This window comes from Corvus cornix, chromosome 1A (assembly GCF_000738735.6).
Source record: "Corvus cornix cornix isolate S_Up_H32 chromosome 1A, ASM73873v5, whole genome shotgun sequence".
NCBI classification, from domain to species: Eukaryota; Metazoa; Chordata; class Aves; order Passeriformes; family Corvidae; genus Corvus; species Corvus cornix.
In genome coordinates, this window is record NC_047057.1 from 7,108,283 (window position 1) to 7,133,183 (window position 24,901).

Genomic DNA, 24,901 nt, shown 5'->3' on the forward strand with positions numbered 1-24,901 from the left:
AGTGGATGACTGAAGACATTGATAGCTCAGCTTCCTATTGCAAGAGTCTGTCAAGTCCATACATTTGTGGTACCCAGCATATGAAAAACCAGTGAAACAGTGAAAGTGATGGGAAGATCCCTGAATCTTGTGGCTGCACATCACCTGGGGTAACAAGCAAAACACAAGTTTCTAACCTAGCCCAGTGTAGCAGCAGTCCTCACATACCCACATACATGGATAAAGAGCAAGAAGAGTGTTTCTGGTTTTCCAATAACTTAGGTGTATTCAGATGAGGTAGAAAGCCTGTTTAGGCTCAAATGACCCTACTTGCTGAGAGAGATGAACTTACATCTGTCATGTGTGAGGAATTTTTAGTACTATCAGGAAAGTGATTTCTGAACTGCTCCTTCTGGTGGTTCCTTGCTGCAAATGGGACCACTAGCAGATGACTGAGATGGAAATAAAAAGCTGGAAGGAGCCTTTAACTCAGGTAGCTAAAGCAGATCTCAACAGAACCCTTATCCCTACTTGCCTCAGAAGTGATGCTTAAAGCTTACTTTAGGGGTGGGGACGATGTCTATTCACAAAGAAATGGTGCTTGTTTTGAGGTGTCTCTCCTATCTCCATTTACTGTTTCTGGGCTGCTGGATTAAAGACCACCTCCATAGGGTTCCAGAATGCTGTGAATGCTGCAGCCAGGGAAATTCTGCCTCAGAAGTGACTTTTTTCCTTCTTTCACTTTTTTTTCTTTCTTGTTTAGGACTTAGCTTGATGCAGGTTGAGACTAAGCCTGCAAGCTGTCTGCTGGATGTTTCCGTTAGTTCCACGGCTGCAGTAAGAGCTGTAAAATGACCAAGTATGTCAAACTTCTCACAGTGTCCACTAAGGCTACTAAAGCTCACAGCTCTTGAAAAGGCTTTCAAGGACCCTGGAAGCCCTGAAGATACTTGAATGGAGCTGGACTTTTAGACTGAACTGCAGAAAGCCTCAGCTGCTGCAAACCCACTGAAATGTGGAGTGCCTTTTTTGCTGATTGCTCCAGACTCTCAGATCCTGGGAGCCTGTCTCAAGCTGTGGCTAACAGCATAATCCACCTGGATGTTTAACAAAGCTGGCTACTTGGAAGTCAGAACCCCTAGGAAGGCTGGCATATTCAGCTCTAGAGGTTTCCTCCTTACAACAGGATGTTCTGGGCAAAAAATCTGCAGCTCAATGAGTATTAAAAACCTATTCAAAACACCAGGCTCAAAGTTTTATGGTAAGACTGGACTGCAGGATATGAAGTTGCAGCCGCATTTATAAATGCTGCCTTATATCTTTCATTATGTTTTCATAGCACTTATTCCAATGGAAACAAAAAGAGAAGAGTTACTATATACAATGTGGGACAAAGTGATTGAAAGCACTAAGTTGACCTATCCCCCTTCGTTACCTTTGTGACATATACTAATTCCCATATTTTTAACTGCAGGATTTTTTGGAATTGTCTTTTCCTGTGGATATTTGAATTGGATGAGGGCTTGAATTACACAGCATGTAAGTCTCTGAATTGTTATGAATTAATAGGAACGTGGACAGAACTGCGCACTGTTGTGTTTTTGCTCAAAGTTAATTTATCTTCCTGAGATCTTTGCTGAATTTAGATTTTAGGATCACAGCTAAACACCATTTCCAGGCACAGTGAGGATAATAAAATCCTTAGGAATAGTCAGCATGGCGTCACTGAGTGGAAGCCTTGCTTGACCAACCTGACACACATCTGTGGTGAAGTGACTGACCTCTTGGATGAGGGGAAGGCAGAGGGCGTTGTCTGCCTGGAATTCAGTGAGGCCTTTGACAACGTGTCCCGTTAGACCCTCATAGAGAAGCTTTTGATGTACAGACTGGGTGAGTAGACTGAGGTGGACTGAAAACTGAATGTCTGGCTCCAGGGAGTGGTGATCCACAAATCTAGCTGGAGACAGTGGCTAGCAGAGTTCCTCAGTGACCAGTACTGGGTGCAGTACTGTTAAACCTCTGGATGATGAGGCAGAGTGTAGCCTCAGCAAGTTTCCTGGTGACACCAAACTGGGAGAAGCAGCAGAAGCACTAGAGGGTCATGCTGCCATCCAGAACGACCTCAAAAGGCTGGAGAAATGGGTCAACAGGAATGTCATGAGGTTCAACAAAGGGAGTTGTGAAGTCCTGCACTTGGAGCACCCCCATGCACCAGCATATGATGATAGCCTCTTCAGTGGAAAGAAGCTTGGCAGAAAGGAACCTGGAGGTCTTGGTGGACAGCAGTTTGAACATGAAACTCTCAGTATCAAAGTGAGTATCTGTACAGATTCCATTTAGATATCTGCCACACTTTTCACAATGTATGTGTAAATTGACCTAAGGGCCATCATTCAGTCCCCAAACCTAGTTAATACTGTACTGCATCATGACTTTCATATCCAGCTCTTCTGAATTTGCTGTTAATTCCTCCTACAAGTTATCAGAAGAAAAGGCCTCTTCTTAATAACAAAATACTGATCTGAAAATGTTTCATAACATTTTTTAGGGTAGGATAATTTCACCTGGGCATGTTCCAAGGAAACTTTCTTGGACGACTTTCACTTTTCAGAGTGAAGAATCACAGTGCAAATCTGTTTCATCATCTAAAATTTAAAGACCATTTACATAAGGCTAATCAGGGAAAGGACAGAATGATCAGGATTGCAAATGTCTGAAAATAAAGATAAGACCAGATCTGCTGGAATGAGCTTTCCGTGTGGTGCATCTCAGATGATGGAAAGCAGCTGTAAAGTGGTATAGCCAGCATTTGTGATTCTCTGCATCAGTGGAGCAATGCCAAAGAGTTCTGGTATATCAACAAATCCAGGGCAAGTGGCAGCTGCATCCTTCTAGACAGATAAAGCTTATTCTGCTGCAAGTAGTGTGAAGAAAACATTTGCATGTACACAGTAGGCTATTTGTTTGCATGTGTACATGCCTGTGTGTTTACACGTACACACCCACAATTCTGCGAGTGTGGTGGGCCTGGTAACACCATCTGGTGTTACATTTACCCATCATCTCTGCTGATAAGAGCAGTTGCCTACAGTCTTGTTAAATGTTACTCGGAAAGCTGAAGTCCTCCACATCATCAATAATCCTTTTTGGACTCTGGCAGAATAAAGGAGAAAAATTACAAACAAAACAAAATCCAGATGCACATATTAGGTAAAAAATTCTGGTGTGTCTGGGCATGTGGAGGGGAGTCTGGAACAGATTGTCCCTAAGTGGATGCTGGGACTGGGAGGTTGTGTAAAATGGACAAAGTACCAGGAAGGGATGGAGGCTTGGGGAGTAAGACTGTTTGGAAAATTGTTGCAAGTACATTTGTTGGTGTACATAGGGGGTAGCATGAGAATCTGGAACCTGGAATATGTATAGATAGGATGGCTAAGGGCTGCAGATAAAAGGGAATAAGATTTAACATAAAAGTACAAAAAAGAAAGATCTTAGGGTATTAGGGAAAGAAGCAATCATAGCAGTTGTTCAGGGAAAAAGATTGGCCCAAAAGACCAGGAAGGGGAAGGAAGTGTGGGGGTAGGTCAGTACTGGATGGGCCAATAACAGCTTTGAGCTGGGTTCAGATATGTGAGAATGTAAGAAAAGAGGGAAGTCTCAAGGAAAAGTGAAGATAAAACTGACTTGCCAAAGAGATAGGAAGTGTTTGGGTCATACTTGTTTGCTGTGTGGGAAGTGATGAATGGGACACTCAAGCACAAATTATCCTTGCTGGGACTGAAGTGTGCTCAGGAGAGAGAGTGCTATTGCTAATTTCAGTTGCTAGGCTCAGAATAATCTCTCTTAAGCATCCATGAACGGTTGGGTTTTTCCCCCAGGTCTTCTAATTTGCTCATCTCCTTGTAGATTTTCTTATATACAGTGAATAGAATAGACCAAATTTCAAATCCCTCTACAAAGCATTCTGGAACTATCTAATCGTTCTAAAAAATATGGTTTTTTTCCTCTGGAACAACAGTATTCTCAGTACAGGCTTAGCTGTTTTGATTCAAACAAATTAGTTCTGACTCTGCCTGGATAGCCCTAGCAGGGAAAGACCCTTAATCAAGATGTTTAGCAAAGTTACGAGACACTAATAAAAGATCCTGAAAGAGGGAGTATCGAGCAACACTAATTACAGGAAATGCTAGAATATTTACAGACACATACACAGATATTTGTAGAACAACCTCTAGGCTTTAAACTTTCCTGGCCTAATCTCAGCGGAGAGACCCTTTCAAGTGATAACCTAAATATTTTGGTTCAGTATGTTTATAAACAACCCATGGATTTCCTTGAAAAAAATGAATGGAGTCTGGCACATGTTTGGGGTTATGGCTGACTGTACATTTTATTCATTAGGGAGTATATTTTGCTATAAATACTTTCTTTATTTGTTTGGAAGAAACCGCATTTTGACTGATTTTTTGAAAGATAAAGCTGAAACAATCATTTACAGTCATGTTTTATTATCTGCTGGAGCTTCAAACAGTGCCTAATCCAATGATTGCTGAAAACATTTTCGATTCAGAAACAGTTTATTTTCTCATATTACCAACAATATGACACTTTGGGGAGTTCATTGCAGCAGAACTCTGAGAAGTCATACTAGAAGAAAATTTGGCTTGATTTTTGTTTTTGAGCATGAAAATCCTTCATACTGACCTAACAATTATCCAGGATAATTCAAAACACATTCAAAAAGGCTGTAATTTCACATTCATCCTTAAAAGCTGCATTTAAGTTTGGTGTATGGTATGAAAACACAAATCACCAGCTATGGAAAGCCAGCAATATTGTGGTGATAACCAGGTGCCTGATAGAACAGTCCTTTATTCACAGAAATGACTTGCATTTTTCCAATTACATAAGAGCTGGAAAACTGTTGGTTTGAACATTAAATCTTATTATAGATTACTGTGGGTTACAGTGGGTCTACACTCAGTTTGCTGTCTGGTAGGAAAGGAATGCTGTTATTCACAAACATTTAAGTCACAATTATGATGCCCATGAATCTGTAAACTCCTGTTCAAATCCAGGCAGCAGGAAAGGTGCTGTGTTGGTTCATCTGGCTGCAGGTAAGGGCTATTTTCCCTGTTATAGAACACCCTCCTTGTTGCACACCAGTCTGTGCCCCAGGAACGAACACTGCTGCACAGGCACATCTTCAGGCAAACACTCCAGAGTATGACATTTACTGAGGTGTTACCAGGACATGAGCACTTAGGACATGAGACTTAAGGATAGGAAAAAAACATCCAATATTAAATTGCCAACTTCTTGGACAGTCTTATCCACTGCACTGAACTTTGCGAAGATGTCCCTTTACGCCATCTGAAATCTTGGACCATGATCTTTTAGGATAGACAGCAGTTTATCTAAATTGCTTGCCAAGAGGAAACACAGCACTAGATTTGCTGCTACTCAGCTAGGTATTTATCACAATACTCTTCTTCAACTGTGTCCTGCTGCTGTTAGGCATTGTCTTCATGTTTCTTTTTACCTAAGATAAATAAATTGGTGTCATCTTGGAGATTTAGTTGCAAATGCAGTTTAGAGGTAAAAAAAAATATACCTTGCGAGTAAGTTTCTTAGAGCAAAAAAACCCTCAAAATCCCTCATAACTCTCCCAAATTATAAACCTCAGGAGAAATTAACTAGAAATAGTAACAAATAGAAGTAGTGAAAATATTACATCTTGAAAATATTACAGGTCCCTTACTATTCTTTAAGTCAAGCAAATCTAGGTAAAAAAAGCAGGCATTGGTGTTTCTTTTACTGCTTACATGAGCCATAAAATAAAACGTTTGGAAAATACCAGTATTAAATGACAAATGAGGTAATTTAGAGCACAAATAATACTTTATTTATCAGAAGTGAAATAATATAGATCAACCCTTACAACTTCTGCATCAATCTGCTATTTGGAGTAAATAGAAAAATAAAATATTTCCTTTAAAACACTCAGATGATTTGTTTCAGGGCTCATAAACATCTTTTATAAACAGCAGTTTAGTAATACCTAATGTTAAGTAATACCAGTGGTGCTGTAACTAATCTAGACTATGGATGCCAAAGAAATAATGTTTAGAGAGTCTTATTAGACTGATCTAATTGAAAAATGAGATCTGCTGTGGGGCATAGAAACATTTTGAAGCTTGTCTATTTTTTTCCAGACTGATGTGATGTTATTGTTGCATATATTGCTTTAAGAGACACAAAAATGCTGAGGGCAAGCAAAATGTCCTTGGGCCTTTTGAGGCTGGGTTCTTACCTTGAGCTTATGTGTGCACTCAGAGGATGGCCACAGCCGGTTTGCCTCCCATTCCGAGGTGTGCTGGGCAGCCTGGCCACCTTCCCTTTGTACAGTGCAGCTGCACACCGGAGGAAGGCTCCTTCCATGGGATACATTTCAGGAAAAGTGAGTGGGGCTTCTCCTTTCACACTGGTGCTCTCAGAGACCTGAGTGAGAAGGGTGGGTAGATCGAATCCCTTCATGCATTCAAGAGTGCTTGGATGTATTTTGGAAGCAGTCTTTGAATATCTGCTATGTCATTTTCTGATCTTTAAAACAACTTTCTGTCATGATGTACACAGAGGCTGGCTGTAGTTACACTTTTTATGTGCTGTGATAACATTCCATCATATTAATTAACAGGATCCCTTGCTACTCTGCATTCTCCTGTCCATCTACTGATTCCTGCTTTACATTTTACACTGTATGCTTGTAAGCATCTGTACAGCACTTATCATGCTGCGATCAGGGTCCGTGACTATGTTTCCTACCTCAATGACTTAGCAAACAGCCTTAACACTGGTTTTAAAGGCACTGTAGTGGTTTGAGTGACTTACTGTGCTGGAAATTCTAAGTAGAAAAATAGCCATGCTACCCAAGATAGGTAGACTGTTTACGCTGGGAGTAGGATTCAACTCATTCTAAGACAGATTTATAGTAGGAAAGATGAATCACACTCAAAAAAATTTTTTCTCTCTTCTTCTGAGTATGAAAAAGATGTTTAAAATGTGTCTTTCCTAGATGCCACTGGTAGCTGCTGTGTCTTTTTGTAATTTATTATATAAAGAGTAACATATGTCAGCTCCAGCAAACAAGATACTTATTTATCAAATAAATGAATAAATATATCCATCACTCTTTGAAAAATACTGGGACATTTAAGTCAGGCACTTGAAAGCAGCATTATAGTAACAGAAAGTGTAAGTGATAGCGATAATGCTGGAAAGCTTTTATCAAATTAAGTGAAGCGTTTGGATCAGCTCCCAGCAGCAACGGCTTCATTTCTCAGAAACCAGCAGCTGGTTACCTGCAGCACCTTTGCTTGCTGTTCCAGCAGAGTCCTCATGTCCTGAATGGATGCTGGGAATTGCTTCCAGGCTCTGATCAGTCCTGTAGATTAAGACAGTCTCACACAGCTGTGCATGGGTATGGATTAATCCTTTCATTGAAACACTGGGATTTGAAATAGGAGTTGTTAATTTTGGTTGATAGTATCTTGGCAGAGAGAAGACAGGCAGATCCCTTCTCCTCCATTAGTAATTCTTGTTTCTGCTGTTTTATTAAAACAGCTCATCATATTTGTAAGCTTCAGTGAACTATTCTCCTTAACATACTCCCACACAAGGATCCGTTGAACAACTTGCATTGTCTCAGCTATTTGAGGATAAACATTTCTTCAGGAGTGATCATGAAACCTGCAATCGCTAAAGTTTCAAAGACAATAAATATCACCTTCTTCAGCCCATTACAGGGGGTAATTTCTTTGCTACTTGTGGAGATACGAGTTAGGAGGAATAACATCACCCTTAAAAACAAGGGCAGAAAAAAAGGGTAGTAGTAGGACCTTGGCTCAGGAGTGTGTTAAAAACCATGTTCATTCCTGGAGGGAATGCTAGATGAAAAAATATTCATCAGTTACTAACGATACAAGTTACCTTTACAATGAAGGAGTCACCTTTCTCTGGGATTCTCATGGGTTGTTTTCATAGTCCTTAAGCACAAACAGTATTTATCTAAATCAGACAAGGCGTTAAAAGACTTTTAATGGATAATACAGTGAGAATTTAGTAAATAAACATTGTGTAGAGATTAATTTCTTGAAATGCCTTGCTCCCTTAAGCTTATTCTTACATTAGAGTAGAACTTAGGCTTTTGGGAGCCTTGCATCTCTAATAATTTGTGGGAGTAAGCCTCCTCCATCCGTAAAAGTGTATTGCATTCCAGCTGCCTTAGGTAGCTCTAATGCAATTTTCTTGGATGCAAAAAGCAGTATAGTAGGTTTGCATGGCAGTTTGCCCGGACTAATATAGCAACTTCTAGATGTTAATTAGCCACAGTGGAGCTCCACAATAAAGCTTGTTGTTCAGCACTTGCTCAGGTATCTTCATGCTGCACAGCTTTATGACAGATTGGTATAAACATGGGTGCTTCTAAAATTGTAATTTCTTGCCTGAGAGAAAATTAACGTAAAAATACCCATGCAGATCCCATGTTTTGTAGCTGCCTGCTGATTTACAGATCAGGTGCTCTCAGTGGAGGCCAAACCTCCCCTGCAACACCTCACTCCATCAGCAGGGAACTTTTGACAGGACTAGGTCTGAGAGGAAACACTTTTTAGCCCTTGCCATGCAGTGCTGTTAAAATGGGATCCATAAACTCCAGCTCTGTCCTACATTGTTCTGTTGATGTTGCAGAACTAACTTAAATAAAGCATAATTTAAACATATTTAGAGGAAAGGTTGCCTTGAGTAAATGATTCTCAGTAGAAGCTGGAGGAAGAGGCTCAATAAATCCCTTATATCTATCTTATAATTTGAGGAATGCCTGTAGGCTTCCTTCAGGGCTGTATTCATCATCCAGTTTGGAAGCAGAGCAGTAGATACAGTGGGAAGCTGTAGAGACCAGGCTGCATCCAGTTTTATTCTAGTTCAGCTCTGTTTGGGATGGTTCTGTTAGGAGTCCGGCTTCTCCACTGAAGTTATGGTTAGATACAAACTCAGAGAAGCAGTAGAGACCCACATTGTTCACTCCTTTTTTCAGCTTTCTAAAGTCTCATCTGTTGCCTTTCCCCCATTCATTAAGCTAGGAATAATAACTGGTGTAATGCTTAAAAAGTCAATATTTTGAGGAAGAGAGGGCAATTTCTATTTGGCCCTTTGTCTTGTTGGTTTTGAAGTGTAATTCCATGTTTCTCTTCTCTGTGCATGTAGCACTGGTGAAAGGTGCCAGACTGACATGCCTGGGGAATGAATAACTCTTTTTATGCACAGTTGGTGTCTGAGTACATCAGAGGTTTTGGGCTAGCAAATCTCCTTAATCCTAAGAAGTAAATTGCTAAAAGATGCTGTCGGTAAATGTTAATTATTTTCCCTGAGATGGAACTCAAAACCAGAGAGAAAGGAGATCAAGAAATACAGACATGCCTGATAATTCTGAACGTATCACCAGGAAAGGCTGCTCTACCAGGGTGATAAGGGAGTGTCCTGATCTCCCATCTTGTTTTGAATATGCCTACCAATTTCCTATCAAATGTCACAGGCTCCAGCCACTCTGCAGCTAACCCATGCAATGCAAACACAAACCTGCAAAAACTCAGCCATTACCTCCTTGGTGGTGCATTTCCTTTCAAGGCAAAACAACTGTGACAGTTTTTCTTAAATCGTGAATTTTCTACTCAAGAAAAACAGCAGTTCAGATTTCTGAAAATAACTGTCATCTTTGGATGCCAGAGCTGAGAGGTCTAAAGGAATGTGCCAATTAATTGACTAGGGAACTTAAAAATGGAAACCTGTCAGATGGATGTGTCTGGACCGTAGATCAGGAGGAAAGGAAGATGGAGAGCCATGTGTGTGCTGGCATTTCTAACCAATCATGCAGCTTGGAGTAGGCACTCTGAGCCAGGTGATACTAATGGGGAAGGAGCTATTGCTCCCCATCCTCTCTCCTTTGCCAGTCTTAACTGACTCATTGCTTTGGAAATTCTTGGCTACCATATTCATTCATTTCTCACAGAAACTAAGTGTTGCAGCTAGAAATAAAACAGAAGATGGCTAGTAGTGATGTATCTATGGAGAATTCATAATGCATGATTTCACGTCTCAGAAACTTCAGAAAAGTTATAATTTATTCCTTTTCCTGCTCTGCGATATGTCTAATACTTCTGGTATAAAAACTGCATGATCCAGCTGCTCATATTAACAGCAGTATTGAGAAGTGTTTAGTGGTTATGAACCCTTCATCCCAGCATGCACAATACTCAGGATACTGGGACAGCTGCACACCTGATAGCGGAAGAATGGGCCACCCTCGATACAGCAGGGAGGTTGAAGACTGATTTTCTTGGTGTCTGTGCCCTTAACTTTCTCCCTGTGCAACTCACACAGCTTCTAGTTCCTTCCTGATTCCTCTACAGGTTTTCTGGGTGAATAGGAGGCCATGCGCTGGCTTTTCAAAATTATTAATGGTTGAATATTGGGGCAGTACTGAGTTAAGTGGCTCTGGTTTCCCTCTCTCCCAGTGCCTAAGAAGCTGACTTTCACCATGCTGGTGGAACTCCTTTGAGTCCTACCTCTACCAACATTTTTTATCAAATGCTTATGAACTCTATCCTTGGAATAGAATACCACCTGTACTCCAGTAAAATTAAGCAGCTTTTTAGCAGACTAATTTAGCATCTCACGTATTAGATTCATCTTATTCTGAGCAGGTGCCAGAATGTTTTTTTCATGTCAAACACTTGGACTACTTAAGACTACCTTTGGTGATGATACATTGTCTTTTAGCTCAGAAAATCTCCAGCACAACTTTTTCTCCTTGCAAAACTGACTTTTTAAGAGAAGCTTTTTACAAAACATGTCTACTCTAGATGAATAACTTTGATATCACCTCCAAAACTAATTCCCCATCAGCCCTAAATAGTTTGAATGTGAAAATTCCTTATGGCAGTTGTGATTGATGGTGTCTGAATGCAGGTACCCTTCTTCTCTAGGTCTTCTTTACTTCCAGCTGACTGCATTGCTGACTGTCAGCTCCCATAATGCACAATCCTCAAGAGAATGGGTTTATGATCCCTCATGGGAATCAGAGTTTGCTCTAAAGAGATTTTTTGCAGAGAAGAAATGGATCAAGAAGAATTAGGGAGTCACTTCCCAAAAAACACTGCAGGAATATTTCTAACCAAACATTTTTTTTTTTCCCTTTAAAAAAGTATTTTGATTTTTGGGGGTAGACCCATTTCTGATATCCAGCCAGCATATTTGTGGATGCTTTTCTTATTAATTATTCAGTTTTCCTGTGCATACTTCTTGCCAATAAAACTCTTACGTTGGAGACAGATACCGGAATGCTTTGCAAGGATAGTCTGCACTGACAGCATAGAGAGGATGATGGAGTCAGCCAGCTCAACCAGCTGCCATAGTGCTGAGCTGTCCACAAACACAGAAGCATTCCAGAGATGGAGTTATGACCGCAAGAGTCTCACAGTCAGCATATTAATTTGCTTTAGAGGAGTAATGTGTCTGATGCCATATGGTGGAGCTAATCTTGTTTATCACTGCTTCACTGCCCCATCCATTTGGTTCGTAGTAGGAATTATCACACAAATAGCTACTGCTGAGACCTTCTGCAGAGACAGAGACAGGTGTGAGTGGTCTGGGGAGGTCTCAGGAGAGTGCAGTTGGAGACTGAATAGAGACAAGAAAGCTCATTCTTTCTGAGTTACACCAAAACACCCAGCACGAGATAGATAAATAGCTCAACTCTGAGAGGGACTTCTAGTGGATTAGTAAACAGTTTTTTTCATTTCACCCCCAGATTTCTACATTTAGTCAGAATATTTTATTAATTACTGAAGGTTTGTCTGTAATGAATTTATTGACAAAATCCTATGTACTGATACACAATGAGTCTAGTTGAATTCCTTAATGATTACAAGATTCCTGTTCATGCCTGTCAGGTCAACTCACAATGCAGTAATTATGCTGCCTCATCTCACCAATAACCTGCCTTTGCAGTATTTGATGTTATTTCACTGCCCACCTTGGGCATCTGTGCTGAATTTTATGCTCACCTCAGTTATCAGCAACAGAAGATTAGCCACTGACCACAGATATTGCCTATGAGAGGTCCTTGCCTTGAACTATTGATTGGCAAAGTAAATGCTAGACTGAGTGCGGAAACAAAAGACATTTTTGTGAGACTTGACAAGTCTTTGAACACACTCAAAAAGACCAAATGGCTTTTTGATACAGTCTTGAGTTGGCAGCAGAGTTTCACCCTCTAAAATTTGGCTGTCACCTTTTTATTCTCATGTATTTCTAGAGGTCCAGGATTATTCCCAGTGTGAGGTTTGCCTCTGTCTTCACTGAGAGCAGGCGCTTACCCTCTGTGGTTCAATAGCTACTGGAAGAGCATGTCAGGGTACCTGCTAGAAGAGGGATGTCAGCTCCTGTGCCTGCTTAGTTCCATGAGGAACTGGTGTATACAGCAGCTAATTCCCTGCTTGAACACCTTGATTCTAATGGGTGAACCTGTATAACACCTTCCTTTTCACACTCCAACGTGAGTCATGTTAGGAAGACTGCAGGGTGCCAGCTTTCTAATGTCTGTGAGAAGCAGAGCAGTGTTCACACTTCCCAAAGCATTAGTCATTCAAATCCACCCTCAGTCTTTCTTCTGTCATACATTTATTTGTGCATGAGCAGGTAAGCTCAGAATAAGTTAGAATCTCTTCTTGGAAAGAAGGAGCCATGTAAGACAAGTCTGCACAAGGTTCAAAATAAAAATCCTGCAACTCCACTGTTGTGTATTTCACTTCTACCTGTGGTACCTGTAAAGCTATCAAGGTTGAAAGAAACCTGGAAACAAAAGTTTGTATGCTTGGGAAATGCTTTTGAGAAGTTTTCCTTCTCATTCTTCTATTATAACGAAGAGATTATCCCAGTACTTGCAAGAAAGAAGGATAAAGTTCAACCATCTAAACTCATCTTCCTGCTTCTGGCCTTCTTGATACCCACTTGCATTTCAGTCCTGAAGCTTAGTTAGTTACAGGCTGTGTAGTCACTTCAGACAACACACCAGTTGGAAAGAGAGCCTGGATAGCTGGTGCTGTCCTGTGTCAGGAGAGGGTGGGGGAATAAGAAACCCAAGAAAAAGAAATTTGGATGAGGAGGACATTTTGTTTCTCCCCCTTACAAACAGTGGCTCTCTCATGTCAAATCCCAGAGAGTGAAAACATAGCAACAAGTTTGGTTCTGTGGTGCAGCCCAAGAAAGAGCAATGTCATCAAACCTGCCTGCTTTTGGGTCTGATTCTGCAGGTTTTAAGTATCTGTAAATATACATGTACACGCAAGTATATGTATATCACCTGAAGACAGTCAACACTGTAATAAATATACAAAGTCATCAAAAATATAATTCATTCTGCATTGTTTGGAATTAAACTGTTAAAGAACAAGGGTCAAAATATCTGCATAATCCCCAATCCCAGCACCAGGCTAAGTGCAAGCAGTAATCTTTTCTCTCTCAGTACAGAAATGCACAGAAAATTAAAGGACTGGCATCGGTACCCTGCCAGAACAAGTGCTTTGCTGCTCAGACTAGTTTTTGGAAGAAAACAAATTCTAGAAAAAGGAGACTTATTTCCTCCAAAATTATCATTCTTTCAATACACACACTGACAAGAAATACCCTGTGAACAGTATAGTCCAATCACAACAGTAAAATGAGGAACAGAAGAGCAACTTCCATTATTTGGAAACAACAAAAGGTGAAGGAGAAGTTGTATCTTTGGCGTTCCCAAATCCCCTCTCCAGCTGTGAAGAAGACAAACATGCAGACAACTCTTCTGCAATTTCTTCCCTCTCCCTTTTTGCAGCATTGGCATCACAGAGAGTAAGCAGCTATGATATCTCATAGACTCAGGATTATGTTGTGCTCCAAACCTCCTCCTTCCCACCTCCCAGAACTTTGTTGTGCTGGCTGTGCCCATTCTCACACTGAGTGTTTTCCCTGAGACATCAATGTCTACGAATTTGAATGAATTAATGAAATTTTGCTCTCATTTTCTCAGACACATGCATTTGAAAGACATTTATTGGACAAAGAAACAGGCGGGACCCAAAAGAAGCAGTGCCAGCCAAGCGTCCTTCCCCAGCTGACAGCTACCCCAGCTGGTGGTGGGAAGAGGCGACTCCCAGCATCCCATAGCCCTGCAGTCCATGGTGACTGCCAATGTTTTTTCCTGCTCTTGATCCATTATCCTCACAGCTCCAGCCTGCACACCAGCTGTCTCTCACCAGAAAGGAACTATTTTGCTTGACCTCAGTGACGCACTTCAATGATGAGCAAAATGCCATAATACTTTTTTGTTTTCCAAGTAACACAAAAGAAATGTGACAAGGTGGCTGAAAACTTTGTCAAAAATCTCATTTTCTGTGATTAAACTCAAGTGAAGATGCTCATTGTAATTTCAGGAACACTTAGGCTTATCTAGCTTTACCAACCATAGCTCTTTTATGACCAAGAGTACCCTCAGGAAGTTTCTCCTTAAAACTGTCTCCCACTGAGGACTAGGGACAGTGAAGTTATTTGATAGTTGTCAAAGATAGTTTTTGTGGGTCAGATGATATATTTGTATATCATTGCTCATTGCCTAAACCACATCTCCAAGATTTTGGTTACCCCTTGGCTAATAAGGATTCCCTCACAGAAGTAAGCTGAAGAGTATTGTGTTAAAGAGAAAAAGCCTAAAATAATGAGCTAAAAATAGATACATGGAAATAGTGCAGATCTTCTATTGTGGGAGCTATATTTTTTTTTCTAGAACTTATAAACAAAGGAGAAAAATAGTTCTGGCTAAAATAATTGTGAAAAGCTTTACTCATACAAGTCCCACTGAAAGAAAACTTTCATCTCCAGATTCGACCTCCATTATCTGACAGATAATGGAACTATCTGCAGGAAATGAAAAACCTGACAAAGATTAAATGTAGGATTCACCTAATCTAACTTCATCTCCTTGAAATTCAGGTGACTAAATTAAATCCATCCTCTTGGCTCCCTATATTGAGTACAGAGTGGGAGAAATACCTCCAAAGAGTAATTAATCTTCTGTCTTCCAGTCATCTGTCTTACACAGGTATGAGTTGCCTTCAAGAGGGATGTCTATCTCCACTGCCTCCTGAAAAAATCCAGACGGACTTGGTAGAAAAGTCTTGACTATGAAAAGCCAAGTATGCTCAGTCCCATGGGTCAGAGAATGAATTGGCCATGCCCAGGGAGAGTGGAAGGCTTGTTTTGGTTTGTTTTGACTTGGAGAATAGCCTAGGACTAGGACAGGGCCCAACATCTTTGACATGAAGACATCAGATACAAAATACTAACAAATTTGTATCCTTTCTTTGCTACTTCCATAAAATATGACATTTTTTCTATTAAAAATGGAGTGGTGTTGTCTTGAAAAATAGTTGTCTTTATGAACACATAAAGAGAAATTCTGAAGAATGCAAATACGTGGACCCTGAGAGATTTTGTTTCCCCTTAACTCACTGACTTCATTTTTTACTGTGAGTGGTAAAGCAAAACCCCTCTGTAGAAACATGCACTCCTACAATGTGTTATGGATTTCCAGTGGTGAACTATTAGGTGTTTTGCAATTAACACAGCATGAAAGAACCATCACTTCTATGGATCTCTGAGTTCACACTTTCCTCTAATGAGAGCCAAGATAAATTGTTCCAGTTTCGGTGTATTGGCTACCAAATTGACCCTGATCCATAGCTCACTTCAGGCTTCTGTAATTCCAATAATCTTGCAGTATGTTCAGATCCACCAATTGCAAGTATCTAAAAGTGACTCATGCTACTCCACAAGCTAAAACCAGAAGAAAAACGCATATATTCTGCTCAGATTTAATTTTTTTCCTTGTCTTCCTGTGAAATATAACACCTCTTCCACATCCATTTACACTGGTATTTGTCCCAGAGATGAAATACTGCAGAACCTGACCTAGTGCCTTGAGGCAATTCCTTAGTGATGGAATTATCTTTATTAACAGATGACATAATTTCTCTTCTCAGAGTGCAAAATGCAGAGTAAAGAGAGGTGAAGGGACAGAGGCAACTCTATGCCCTCACCATATTTAACAAACCTTGTCCATGGAGTCTGACAGTGCACTTTCTATTCTGGGTCCATTTGTATATATTCTTCAGAAGAGGCAGCACATGAATGAGGCTGCTGATTGTTGCTGTCAGCATCCAAGGTGGATGTTAAAAAAGAATGGATGAAGATATTTCTCTGCACATCAGCACTTCCCAAAACTCACCTCAGTGATTGCACACTGAGAAATAATAGTGCTCATGCTGGGTATGTAGCATAATGTGTGGAATTGCTGGGTCAGAAATCTTCCTTAACAGCTATGGGATGGGACTCTGGGAAGTTTTGGGGAGGTGGGTCATGAATTTCACAGAGCCAGCAGAGCAGCTGGTTACAGCTAGATCCTGAAATAGTGACTACAAATAAAAACCAAAATGTCACTGTACCTGAGTTCCTAATCCTGGTGAATGAACTGAGTGCCACCCACATGGCAGGAGGTGTGAGCAATGATTGACATAATGGTCTCTTTGTGCTATCCCAACTGCCCTAGGAACAATTCCAGGTAATGAGATCCATAGCACTGGTGAGGTGCTGCAGGACAGTTTGGACATGAGCCCAGACCTGTGTGAATGACAGGGAAGTGTTTTACCAGTGGGTTTTGGTCACATCAGGGAAACAGTCATCAAAATATTGGAGGATGGGCATGGTGGAGCAGTCCGTCACTGGTCTCCAATATCTGATGCTTGATATCTCCTTTTTAGAGCCACATTAAAGGTGCTGAGAGCACCCTTGATCCTCCTGGAGGTCAGGCCTGACTGCTGAGGCTCAGAGAGCCCCTCATACCCCAAGGCCATCAGGAAAAGCCCACGGCAGCATTTGGGGAGGTTACCATGAGCAGGACAATCCCATTTCAGGGCAGCTCACTCTCAGCTCCCACCTGTGCCACAGACAGTAAAATACTGGGCTGTAACGGCAAACAATTAGTGAAGAGCTGTCAGAAGAGATGTAGAACACATAGACAGTATTTTAAAACTTACATAGCTAGCAACTATTTTTTTTTGTTTTTTTTGGTAGAGTCAGATTCTTCAATATTCATGCAAGTCTGAGGCATTTTCATAGGAACGGTACCCAAAGCAGGACTGCCTCAGGGACTGAAATCTGAAGATTTTAATACACTTGAGAACCATTCCCCCCCACCCCTGCCCCCTCCAAGTTTATACTATGTATTTTCCTGTCTTTTTTCCTGCTGTTTTAAGGTTATATTCTTCGGCTCTTGAGATGTTCATGTATTCTCTGCCTGGGGTACACACATGGAGCAGAGGGGCTGGAGACAAGGGCCTGATTTGGGAAGTAGCGTCCCATTCTCCTCTTCAGCCTCCATCTTTCACTCAAGGAAAACAAGATTATTGCAGCAGTAATCTGATTCCCAACCAGTGCGGCAGAAATCACTTGCTTCTCTCATCTCTGTGAATTGCAATATCCTGCAATATCTTCCCACATATTCAGGCATCACTGTTGGTTGACGCAAGGTAGGATTCCTTTGCAGGAGGAACTTAATGGATAGGAAAAATACTGCCTCGGTGTGTAGCATCCTGATTTACAGTGGTATCTGACTTCTCTCAGGGTGTTTGGTCTCTGAGGGAATTTGAAAAATCTCTGTTCATGCTAATTTTGATATCTACTTAATGTTCTAACACAGCAAGCAGAGCTTGGCTTTTGTGTTGCTGGGAGCTGGCCAATAGGTCACTACTTTGTGCAATCGACCTCCTACAGAAAGGAAGCCAAATCCAGCTGAAGTTAAAAATAATGCTTCTTGGAGCATAAGAAGTAAGTAAGTTTTTTGCTTCAACTATAAGCATTAGATACTTGTTTAACAAAAAAAAAAAAATAGTTAAGGGTGCCAGTTTTTGTTACACGTCTTTAGAAGGGTATATATATCAGAGCCCATGATCTCATGGATTATAAATCTTCAAAAAGTAAAGCTGGGAAGGATCTTAATTAGCCTCCTAATTGCACACCCTGCACTAAAAAAGGCAAGTAATATGTAGTGAGGCCACCTCTAACAGATATTTGATTTACAATCTCAGAGGAAAGCAATACTGCATCTCATCCAGGCAACTCATTTTAGTGCTTCCTTATACTTAGAAAGTTTTCCCTAGTATCTAACCTAAATCTTTGTTTCTGCAAATTAAGACAATTACTTCTTGTTTGACCACTATTGAACTGTCTGAACAATTGATCATTCTTTGGTGTTACTATAAAAACAATAACTACTGGAAGATTAGAATCATAGCTTTGTTTAATCTTTTCTAGATTAAATAAATCCAATTTTTTTTAGTATGTGCTCCTAAACCTCTTATTGTTTTCCAGTCACCCTTGGACTTTCTCTAATTACCTCAATCTTTGTCACACTCTTACAGATTAAACCCCTCCATGTTTATTTTATAATCAAGTCTTCAATAACACATCACATAGCAATATACCTTTTTAAAAATCACACAAAATTTTCCTCCTTAATATGTATGTGATTGCTGTAATATTTTAGCTATGATACTGGTTTGTAGCTGAAGCTTTTTTTTTAACTCAGTGCTGGATCTCCTTCTTTCAAATGCAGCATCTTTCATGCTTTTATTAAATTTCATTTGCTGATTTCAAACCAAACCTCCAGTTTACTCAGATCATTCTCTATTTTGTCATCTGAAAGTACTATTTCACAGATGAAATGCCTTCACATACTGCTGTGAAGCACCACTGACCTGAATAAGTTTTCATTTCAAGGGCTTTTATATTGAGATTCTGGATGAGGTCCAGGTATGAAGTCATTACATGGTCAATTGTTTGCCAGTCTGCCACAACAGTGTTTCAAGAACATGTGCAGGCCCTTTATGTATGTGGGAAATAGAATGAAGAGGAAGAGCTTCAAAATACCTAAACTGACATTTCTGCTTTTCCATAATACTTTAGAAGAGTTTCTATATTTCCATTTTTATTTATATACATAAATAAATGAATGTGTGCAACCAACATTTTTTTGCCCACACACTGTCTGTTTAGGTTTTTGCATATTTCTGACATAAAACAATCCTTCTCTTCTACTTTTTGGGGATTTTTTAGGCTGCCTCAGGGGTCTCTTGCACATAAATAATATTTTTTCATATGGTCTTTTTTCCTCTCCCTGCAATTATCTTTTTAGACTAAGGAGTATTCAAAACTGAATTATATTTGAAAACAATGGAGGTCAATAAGGGTGACTCAGTATTATACTAATTTGGTTCTTGGGTCCTATTATATATTGTCCAGGTCCATTCAGTTTAAGAGAGAAGAACAGAAGCTTTTATGTTTCAATGTTTACATGAGTTTTCCCCTTTTGCTGAAGTATAATGGTTGATATTTGCATTTAATTAAGGCTTTACTGGAAGCGATACTGGATGTTGGCTCCATTAGGCTTGAAAGACATCTTTGAAGCAAATAAATATTAGCATCCTGGCTAAGAGAGAAACTAAAGAAAATAACAGTGATGAGTTAAAAAAAAAAAAGGGAGAAATATCTTTCACACATCACAAGGTTTCCTCCAGATTTATCATAAAAATGAAAAGCACTTTGAAGACGGGAAATTGCAAATGCAGAAACTGTGTCTTCGTATCTCCAATACGTGTAGCCACATGCTTCAAATGAATGTGACTGATAGAAGTGTTACCAGAAAACTGCAGCCAAGAATCAAAAAGGGACTGCTGGATTTTAAAATGTGTGATTCATTTTCATGTCATTAAGGCGAGAATTGTGTTTTCTTCTTCCTCTTCTCTCTCCGGCTTTTGAACCTTTCCCATAGACGTGGTTCTCTGGAGGCACACTTAGCCTTTGGTTTGTTTTATTGTGCACAAGCATCTGAAGAGGAAAACGATGAATTTTCTTTCTTTAAATGCCAAAATGTGATAAATTCCCACCTCCATGTATTGTCTCAGTTTCTGACGATACAGGGGAGGTTTCCTTCTGAATGTTTTTCTGAAGATCTGTGCAAAAATGACCTATTTAAAGGCACTAAGATATACTTACTCTGGTAATGGAAGACAGACAATTTTCAGAACTTTGACAATTACAAGTTTGGCAGGCAGTTTTGCCTTCTAAAAGATCCTGATTTTCAGAAAATTCTATATTACAATAAATAAATCCACTTCCAGGCAGCTCATATTAAACATCAAAACTGAAGCATGAAAAATCTGAAGCTGCATTCAGAATCCTTACTTAGATACCAGATTTCAGTTGTAATCCATCTGTTTCCAAGGTCTTAAGACCCATAATACATCTGATCAAATTTTCTGTTCATGGGACAAGTTTCCTTTGATGCCACCACTGGTTTCTTATCAGCTGAACCATTTTCCCAAGGAATTCATCAACAGGATGACATTCAGAATAAGCTTCTTGGCTTATGTCAAATTGGAACTACATAAAATTTTGTATTTAATTTGATTGAGATTAATAAAATAATACCAAATACTTTATCTGTATAATTTTTATTATTTATTTTTATTAGGTTTCTTATCTTTTATCATTATGATTTTATGTATACTTTTAATTATATTTTTATTTATTCCTAATTGTTTGATGCAAGCAACAGATCCCAAGTTTGTGTCAAAGTGTGTACCCAATACTTAAAAATCATTAGAGAGGGAATATAACAACAATTGACTAATTTATTTGCTATGAAGTAGAAGATACTCCATTAATCTTTAATGGAATAAAAAAAGACAGTCTTTGTTCTTGTAAGCAGCCTGAGCAATCAAAGAATTAAATGCAAAAGTTCTTAGTAGAAAGCTGCAGTCACTACTCAGCAATGCAAAGCAGAATGACACATGCAAATTAAAGTGCATACGGTATTTTTCAAGCTCTAAATCAATTTTTTTTTGGGATAAAAAATGGTGAGAAAAAAACCTCAGACCTGCTCAAATCCCATTTTCTGAATTCTGAGGTCAAATCTCATTTTAGATCATTGAAAATTAAGAAACTGAAGGTCAAAATCCAAATGCCATCACCTGCACTTCCTAACACCTAGAAATGGGGAATCCAGGCTTATCTGGGATGTTTCACAGTGACTCAGATCAACTTTACTCCTTCCAAGGCCTCTTTCATGTCACTGCAGAGTCTGTACCTTTGGTGAGAGTCTGTGTTAGGGGGACAGCTGATGAATATGAGTGGAAAGACAGCTGACACAAACCAGCACGTCAGGTATCCAGCTGGAATCCATCACATCCTGCTTTGAGTGGGCACCTGGAACGTGCGTGGTAGTAACAGACCATTAGATCATCAATTAAAATAGTCTCAACTTGGTCCTAAGCTGTCAAAGTGTTTGTTGTGGGCTCTTCAGTTACAAAGTTATCAAATGACTTTTGCTCATATTTCGTTCAATGGTTTGTCCAGTGTCGATTTTATGAATGAATAAAAATTAACCATGGTTAAACATAATCACAGAATACTCTGAGTTGGAAGGGACCCATGAGGATCATCAAGTTCAACTCTTACATGAACGGCCCATACAGGGATTGAACCCATGACTGGTGTTATTATCACCATGCTCTCACCAACTGAGTTAATCTCAGGGTGATGGAATTGACTTTCTGTTGAGTTATTTCTAGTTTCTAGTTCTAATTATGAGATGAAAAGTTGCTTAGCCAAAGAACTACTGTGGTTTTTAAAAGACATTTTAAAGAAGTCAGTTTTAGACATTTCTGCTTACCCTGAGGTTGCTTTAGTCTGGCCTAAGCATTGAGGGTATTAATGACATTTATTTTAATCACTTTCATATCAATCAGGTTTCAAATTATTATTAACACTGATGTTTCTCCTGAGCAAGAAAAACATACAAAATTTAATTTATTCTGTAATGTTTTTATGATGCCCATTTAGAATTATTTTCATATACCAGTCCTGGAGGCAGAACTACTCATGATTGCATACAGGGAACTTTTATACCTCTTCTACAGTGCAGCAGCCTGATTTCTAATGATACTATGATTTTTTTGTGTGTCCTTGACCTAGATAAGGCCGGTGTTGTTTTGCCACCCATTAAATGAAGAGAAAATCATCATATTTCTAGATGATGCAGCAACAGTGTTGGAACACGCGGGTTTGAAGTACTCAAAACTTATCTTCACAATAGATATTTGCTGAATTTCTGTGAACGTTAAAACTCTTTTTTGAACCTCCAGAATCTTGAAGAAGATTTTCCATTGAGCATGTGACTGTGTTTCTGTCTCTTGGATTTATTTTAAGAACATGGCAGTTGAGGGTTTTGAGTAAAGCGAAGAAGCAAAGACAAGCAAGGAACAAATCACAGCAGGTTGGAGGCGTGCCTGAGAAAAGCTTTAAACCACAAAGTGGCAGCATTAATGCATCAAGAGTGGAAAGGAACCTGAGACAAATACCTTGGATGGTGGGAGGTGTCTGGAAGCCCTTGTGAATGATGGTAGACAGCATATGGTGTGTGGGTGTCCACTGTGATCTGTTTCCACCCAGCAACACATGAACGGTACCCAGTCTCAAAGTCATATTTCCTCTTTGTTATAGTTCTACATGCTCTTAATTTTTATCCTTCATGCCCTCCTGAAATGTTACATTTGAAATGGTTTCTGGTCTGTTCTAAACATTTAATTCCTAGAAAGATATCAACAAACCAGAGGGACTTCTAAGAGGAGTGAGAAAGAAAAGCTGTGGAGGTGATTCACAGTGAAAGAAAATATTCACAATAGGTAACAATGGTAACTGTGATAACAGTGAATGCTGCCCATTGCTCAGCAGCAATTTCAACATGTGTCCTAACCACATACCCTCACAGTATCTATTTCTAGGGGGACATTCTTTATTGTGTAACAGTATGTTTGTGTATTTAGCAAGATGCAGAAAGGAGGGGAATGGCTATAGGTCCTGATTGCTAGAGCTTAGAAAAGGGAGAGAGGAGGGAAGGAGATCAAGTGTTTTAATTGCATGTGTTGAAGATTTGTCAAAAAGAAAAAATGTGGAAGAAATAATAATAATAATAATAATAGTTATGAAATCCCCTCCATTTTGAATGTGGAAATGGTGAATGAAAAATTACAGCCAGATTAACAAAAGTCAGCTGGGTATAATAAACCCTGAACTCCATTTCTGCAACAGCAGAATTTTTAGGTTTTGCTCCCTCACTCATATATCCTTCAGGACAAAAAATCTGACAGACATTTATCCTGGTGTCACTGAGATCACATTTTGAGGACAATGGTAGAATTGAAAAGGAGATTAGATCACGGTTTGGCTAACACAACCTCTGTTGTCACTGGTGTTGTGTCACAAAGAAAGGCCCACAGTCAGAAACCAAAGGGGCTCTGAGTGAGTGGCTGTGAGGGAAAACTTGTTTTCCATTTGTATGATGAGAAAATCAAACCTGGAAGTGAGAGAAGCATAATGAGTAGAGGAGAGCAAATAAAAAACCCCTAGTTTTTTGTAGATTCACTGTTTACAGTAAGTACTAAAATCCTGCTATTAAGAGTTATAATTGTTCAAGGCTTTATTGTTTAGACACTAACTCATTGTCTAACATATTGTCATCCACTAACTCACATGTTTCAATTTCAGACTAATCAAATAGAAACCAAAAAATCTTCATCAGCTAAGGAGCACCTAATCTCAGAACATTAAATCACAACAAGATATTTTGATTTGAGCATTCACATCTCGAACTGATCATAAAGCCCTCAAGAGATTTGATAATATGGACTTCACTCTTACCCAAGAGCAGGTTCACATAGTTATCTTTGTGTTGTTTGTACATAAAAGGTTATTGTTATAGATGAGTGTGTACTATATTGTAAACCATCATTAACTAACAGAGATTTAGGGGGAAAATAATGAATTTTGATGGATTAATTATTACTTCAGGTGATATAATTAGCACATAAATATAGCAAGAAATTGATCCTATGCTTCTGAATAATACCTGGAAGTGTCACTATTTTACTGAAAACACTGAAGTTGTACTTGCAACCACTGAAAGCAGCAGACAGTGTGTTCGCTTTACTAATATTTCCAAACTGTGCCTGTACTACCAATTGGTTTCTAAGCCTTTCCTTTAGTATTTGTTCAAATTTCAAGATCAAGTTCCATCAGTGCCTATCAAAACAGGAACGACATTTCTGGGCAAAGCTTATTAAAGCAGTCATTTAACACTGTCATCATATATTAGAGAGTGAACTTTAATTTGTCAGGTAGCAAACCTGCTTAGAAACACAACACCACAATGGGTATGAAAACTGATTTACTATAAATGATGCACCTAAACTCATGACTATACATTGTGTTAGAAATGCATGCTTTGTGCCTTTATAGAATTTTGACTCCTCAAAAGATGCAGCCTGGGTCTTGGCAGGGTGTGTATATCAATGTGTGGAACACTTGGATGTGAAAAACAGTCAGTTGTGACAATCAGCCAGTCAGAAATTTTGAACACCTTCCATCTCTGCTCCATTTATGGGCATCAGTAAATAAAGCTCTGTTCTTAAAGATGTGTTTTCATTTATTTTTTTCTGCCAGCTAGTGCCAGGCAACTTAGTGGAGCCTTCCAACATTGCCTCCGTATGGAAATAAATTGACTCAACATTGTATTTTTTTCCCCCAGCATAAAATGTTCCCTCTCTCTTTCACACCCTTTTGCTTCCTGAGTAAACAGCTTCAAAATAAACAATTAGAGGGCACTTGTAAAGTTTGCTATCAGTTACTAAGATTTGTTTTTGTGTTTCTTTTTAAA

At 39.4% G+C, this 24,901-nt stretch overlaps 1 long non-coding RNA gene across 2 annotated transcripts; it reads left to right on the forward strand.

Moving 5' to 3' along the window:
• The first annotated feature begins 743 nt into the window (after positions 1–743).
• Positions 744–24,659, forward strand: LOC120411943. 2 transcript variants are annotated; one of them, XR_005604539.1, is made up of 2 exons: positions 744–17,955; positions 22,162–24,659. It is a non-coding gene; the product is annotated as an uncharacterized LOC120411943 (long non-coding RNA). The 2 variants fall into 2 exon arrangements; XR_005604538.1 differs by lacking the exon at positions 22,162–24,659 and adding an exon at positions 19,535–20,627.
• The last annotated feature ends 242 nt before the right edge of the window (positions 24,660–24,901 follow it).